Source organism: Sinocyclocheilus rhinocerous, unplaced genomic scaffold (genome assembly GCF_001515625.1).
Source record: "Sinocyclocheilus rhinocerous isolate Xijiao unplaced genomic scaffold, SAMN03320098_v1.1 scaffold2252, whole genome shotgun sequence".
Lineage (NCBI taxonomy): Eukaryota > Metazoa > Chordata > Actinopteri > Cypriniformes > Cyprinidae > Sinocyclocheilus > Sinocyclocheilus rhinocerous.
This window is the reverse complement of record NW_015650091.1, coordinates 901,908-907,685: the sequence shown is the minus strand read 5'-3', so window position 1 is coordinate 907,685 and position 5,778 is coordinate 901,908. Positions and strand designations below refer to the sequence as shown.

General features: G+C 37.0%; 1 protein-coding gene across 1 annotated transcript in view; it reads left to right on the top strand.

Moving 5' to 3' along the window:
- Positions 1-502: 502 nt before the first annotated feature.
- Positions 503-5,778, top strand: part of LOC107711519 (F-box only protein 41-like) — a 47,489-nt gene continuing 42,213 nt past the window's right edge. The window contains exon 1 of the mRNA XM_016516506.1: positions 503-589. The gene's annotated coding sequence lies outside the window, so the exon portion shown is untranslated. The remainder of the gene's footprint in view (positions 590-5,778) is intronic.

Genomic DNA, 5,778 nt, shown 5'->3' with positions numbered 1-5,778 from the left:
TCAATGTGAAAACACGCACGTGATGGAGATTTACCGCTGATTACAGAATCAGCTTTACTGATAAGATGCGCGTTAAATATCGCATGCGATTTATCGTGCAGCCCTACTTTAGTACAACGACAATATTTACATTTGTCTTTATAATATCACATTTAATATTTTCTTCACACAAAATAGGTCATTATACAAAAAACTACATCTGGTTTTATATTTTAGTAATTCCTTGGCATCAAAGTTTGAAATCCTCTGAGCTATAGGCTATACGACGAAACAACATGTAGCCTACACTGTGTGGCGTACCTTCATCATCAAACCGATCCACAATAAATGCTTTTTATCATCAATATACACTGCTAAAAAACTGATTCGCAGCAACCTTTCTTAAAACCCCGACTCCAAGCAGGACAAGTAGGGCTTGTGTTCTGCTCGTTGCGGTGAGCGTCACACACGCCCCCTTTTTTTTATTGCCCTGCGCTACGCGACGCGTGTTGGTTCGCGCTCGTCTTCTGCTGCAGAGAGTGGCGCTCGTGACGTCATCCTGCTGGAGCGGCTGCTGAGCACGGGCGGAAAATGGGCACAGATCTGCGAGGTGAGAGGCACACTTTCTGACACATGTAACATGGTTTGGACGGTGACAATGGGAACTGCGTGTTTCTAGTCATCGGATTTGCTGATGTTAGCAAGCGGCGGTCATGTAAGGGGCTCGAGGAGACGGATTTGTACCGCGACTCGCCTACGTTATTGGAGAAAAATGGTGAAAATCTGTTGAACCGTGGTTGCGCCGTCGGGCACGATTTTGCAGCGAGGTAACATACCTCCAAATATATGCCCATGACCGATATGCTTAAATTGCGTTTGGCATTATTATTAGTTGTCATAAAATGTGGCATCTCCATGGTTAGTATGAAAAGCGGTAGAGCCGCATGCGGTATCATTTCTCACTGATCTTATCCACTGACCCACGAGATTGAGTGAGAGCATGAGCTCCATTTCTGATTATTTAGTGCCTCCACCCTTATCATACATGACATGTTTGCCCACGACCGCATCAGCTGTCAGTGACACGGAGCGCAATGCTGATTATTTAGGGAGAGATCCCATCTGAAATGATGGGTTGTGTCTCAAAACCTAGTGAGCTGCCTAACTAGACAGCGTTTTTAGCTGCCTGCGTAAACATGGCCGTGATGTCGCCGGCCCTTTTCTTGTCTGGATGATTCCAGATTGTGTGGACCGTTAAAAGTAGTTGAATCAGTTTAACAACACTTTTTGCAGTTTTGCTTCCAATCCGTTTTAATCATGATGTCTGTTTGCAATATTGTTTTGATAACTGGCATAGATAAAAGGCGTTTCCCCCAAATAAACTGACTAGGCAGCTGACAGTGTATGAATAGTTACATTTTATGGTTTAAGATTGTCATAAGTACACTGAGAGTAAATAAATAAATAAAATAAAATATCAGACCACTAAAATTGAAAAAAAAAAAGTTTTTATTTAACAGAAAATCTAAGTTGGTCTAAAATAGGGATGCAACGGTATGAAAATGTCTTATCACGATTATAGTGACCAAAATTATCACGGTTATCAGTATTATCACATTATTGTTAAAATGTGCTGGGGATGTTCAAAAAGTACCAACACATAAATCACTTAATCAAGTTTTATATTTAAAAATCAACAAACAACAAATAAAATGACTTCAGAACCTTCAGAGGTACATTCATATAATTAATTCATTCATATATTCATTTGTATAATTCCCTTAGCACTCTTTTAAAACCTCCCTGCTTTTCCGCCCTGTTTTCACTCAAAACGAAACTACTCTGCGCACGTGAGACTGTTACTGAAAACTGTGCTTTATGCTGGACAGTATTTATTTATCGTGAGTTGTTCAAATCGCGGTAATCTAATACGGTTTTAATGATAATTAAAATAGGAAACGGTAATTCTAACCGTCGGGAATTTCATCATGATTTATCGTCAAACCGGTAATCGTTACATCCCTAGTCTAAAATTGTGACTAAAGATTGATACAGGCTAGTTGTTTTCACAAACGATACAGATCATTTTGTGTAAATGTCCCAAAACCAATATTCAGATGTGATTTTTTAAATTTTTTTATTTTATTTCTGCTAATAACAATATCTACAATAATAACTAACTATTTAGTAGACTACTAAATATAGACTATATTTATATAGACTACCTTAAAAATTTAATTAGCATTTTGCATAATTTGCAATCTGTAATAATAATATTAATGCAAAGTTGTTTGTCGATCTTGATGCTCACAAATTCATATTTCTGAATTTTGCTTTGTTTCGGACTTTCTTTCTTTCTTTCAGTTTTTTTAGACTTTGAAGAAATTGTGGTCTTTATTGTTAGACCCAGTAATAAAGAACCAATAACCAAGTAGATTATATTGTTAAAATATTGGTCAAAGCAAATTGTTGCACTTATTTCGACCAATTTAAATGTACTGTAAAGAATATTGATTGAGAGCCAGTGTAGATGTAATTTCTCTTATTATTGTAAAAAAGTCCAAGGTTATCAATGCCTCTTTCTTTAGCACTGCATAATGATAATAATAAGACTTAATGACAAATGACGATGAGACATAGTGTTATTTACTGCTTCAGACATTGGTGGTCCCCTGTGTCTGATCTGCTGTTGATCTCAGGCATGCTCAGGACTGGTTTGTTTACCTCCTGTGTGGAGTCCCGTTTTCTCAGATTTCATGTGTTTGGTTGGGGAAATGTGTAACAAGTTGTTTTCTAAAATTAAGAAAAACAAATATTTGCATTATAAGACCTTTTCATCATATGTAAGACTATTGAAGTCTGTAATTAGTAGTGTTTTGACCGGGATTCAGGGAGCCTTTTGGTAGTATTGTTGACCTCGTGTGTTCAAAAATGCGTTAAGTCCTGTAACATAAAAGTCGAAAAAGACTCATTAATATTTCATATTATTAAATCTTTGGCCATACATTACAATTGCTGATTTGGCAGACAACATATCCAAAGTGACACATTTATAAGTAGGCCCTAGACAAAGTTTAAAACCATTATTGTACTGCAATAATTGTTTGACAGGTGAGTAGGCCATTGTTCAGGTTGCCTGTGATGCGTTAACGTTTACACTACAAATGCAGTGAGGTCGCAAGCATTTCACTGATCAGATCACAAAATTTTGGACCCCGATTACACTGTATTAGGGCTGACCACATGTGATCAGATCATTTGAAACAGATATAAGTAAACAGGGTTATTTCTGCCCTTTTCTACTCAGTTCAGTCAATTTGGTTGGTGAAAAAATTATGGAATAATGATTGTTTTAGCAGAGCTGCATAAAGTGTAATTCCAGAGAGTTCCCAGTTGGCAGTGATTTGTGTTTCACAAATCCGCATTTGGGTTAAAATCTATGTGCTTTAGAGAATAGTGTGAATGTGTTTAAAGTGCACAGAGGAGTGACCACAGGCTATTGATGTTGATTAAACCCAAATATTAAAATGGAAAGCACACAGAGGCGAGATAATGCAGTAGTTATGTTTGTTAATTGCATCTTTTAACACAATAATAATTTTATTTCAGTATGCCTCCTTTCCAGCAACTGAACCACAGCAAACAGTGCACTCAGTGGATGCGAATGTTTGCTAACCTGTATGGAAAATAACATAATTTTGAAATCGATTGGCCTGCATCAGCTAGTGGTACGGAAAGGGAAGTGTGAGAGGGCCTTTAGTGTTTTATTGGTCTTCCCAGACTAGTGGCATGTGATGAGCTGTGGGTAATGAGGGATAATTGGCTCAGTGAAATCCCATGGATCAATAGGAGCCAGACGAGTCTTTCACCAGTGGAGCTTCAACTTTTGGAATCAACCATCCTGAGCAGCCTTGGCTTTCACTGTAATGAAGTTTTGCTGAGGCAGCTGCGAGAATTGTTTGCATGCTTCCTTACAAGCATTAGCAGTGTCCTTGTGACTCTGCTGCTATGCCAGCTGGCTCTTCTGGTTGGGCTCCTTCATGTTATTTTTCTACAGTGACTTTTCTACCTTCTTGCCTATGCTTGAAATGGCATTCACAACCCATTTACCAGTGGAGGTCATATGTGCTCAGAAGTTTGTTTTTGTTTTAAGAAGCTTGGACAAGAATGATATTGAGGTTTCCATAAATGTCCATATTACCAAAATGTGTTGTGGTTCTCGACACAAAGACGGCTAATGTGGTTAAACCAAGTGGAAAATTTTTTGATTTTTGCAATACCACTAGTACATAGAGGTAAAAAAAAATGTATTAGGAAAATTAAAAATGGTCAAGATACTCAAGACTTTTGAAACATTTTGAAACTTGAGATGAACTGACCGTTTTGTAATGTGTTTTTGGGTGTAACAAAATTTTACGTGACAAAACCATAAGGCAGAACTTGATTATATTTTGAGAAATTATTAGATTGATAAGAAATATAAGAGAGCTAGGTGCCATCAAGAAAATCATTCCAGAGGCAGAGCTAGTTGTTAGATTTTGATGAAAGATGAAGACAAATCTTTTTTTCCCTTTAGATTAATGTGCACTGATGAATTATACACAGTAAGACCATGAATATGTAATATGAAATATGTATTATGTGAACTGGGTTTTTAGGTACACATAATTTTTGGACTAAATTTGCATACTGAGCTTACTTTAAAATTTGAAGTTTGGGTGAGGAAGTAATGCTATAGATATTTTTTTCCCCATATGTTTAGTTTTTACAAAAATAAGTCCTTAACTCTTAGATGATTTGAAACAAAAAACAAACAAACAAAGAAAAAAAGGCATAACTGTATGTTTATTGAATGTTAATATGCTAGTGGAACTGTGTAACAGTAGCATTACTAGAGTTAGAGTTCTTTGCTTGTTGTCACTCTTTTGTGATCCAACACAATGGACTATAAGAGCTGAGCTATTCTGGATACTACTTTTATTTCATTTAAAAAACCTACAGGGAAAAAAAACACCTGCATCACTTGAAACATTGAAAAATAGCATAGATAATAATTATTATTATTCTCTCTGTTATTTATTTATTTTTTGTGGGTTTCTTGCTGTCCTCTAAGGCATAGGACACACACACAGGCTTTCCTCCTCGCCAACGACATTAAACGCCATGTCTACACCGGACGCGAGCGGCATAATACAGTAGAACCACTGATCTATAATAGAGAACATTAATAAGTCATTATATAGATCAGTGAGTAGAACTCATTATAATCAGTGACGCTGTGTACACTGGATGCGGCGCGACGCGACAAAACCCGACATTAAACTGATGCCGTGTTCTATTTATGACGTACTGACTACTGACACAAAGTTAAAATGATTTGCAACGGTCGCTTTGTCGCGTCCAGTGTACAGTAGAGCTGTTGCGGTGCGACGCGACATCTGTAGCGTCCGGTATAGACACGGTATAGGCAAGATATGCCTCATCATATTTTCTGCATTTAGCTTTTGAATGACCAGCACCTGCCTGGGTCTGTGCGACTTCATCTATGGCTTTTCTCTTCCCTTTCACAAACCGATCCATCTCCCATTCTAAGTTACGTCCTTTGGCTGTTTACTGTTTTATTTATTTTCTTTTTCTGCTGATACAAATAAGCCTGGTGTAAACATTAATATGAAAGTCAGTAACAAATCACACAAACTAAATTAGATTGCAGAAATATAAAAACAAATCTGTTGCTTTACTACACTACTTTAGGTCATTCAAAGTCACTGTAATAAACATATGTAAACATGTGGACTG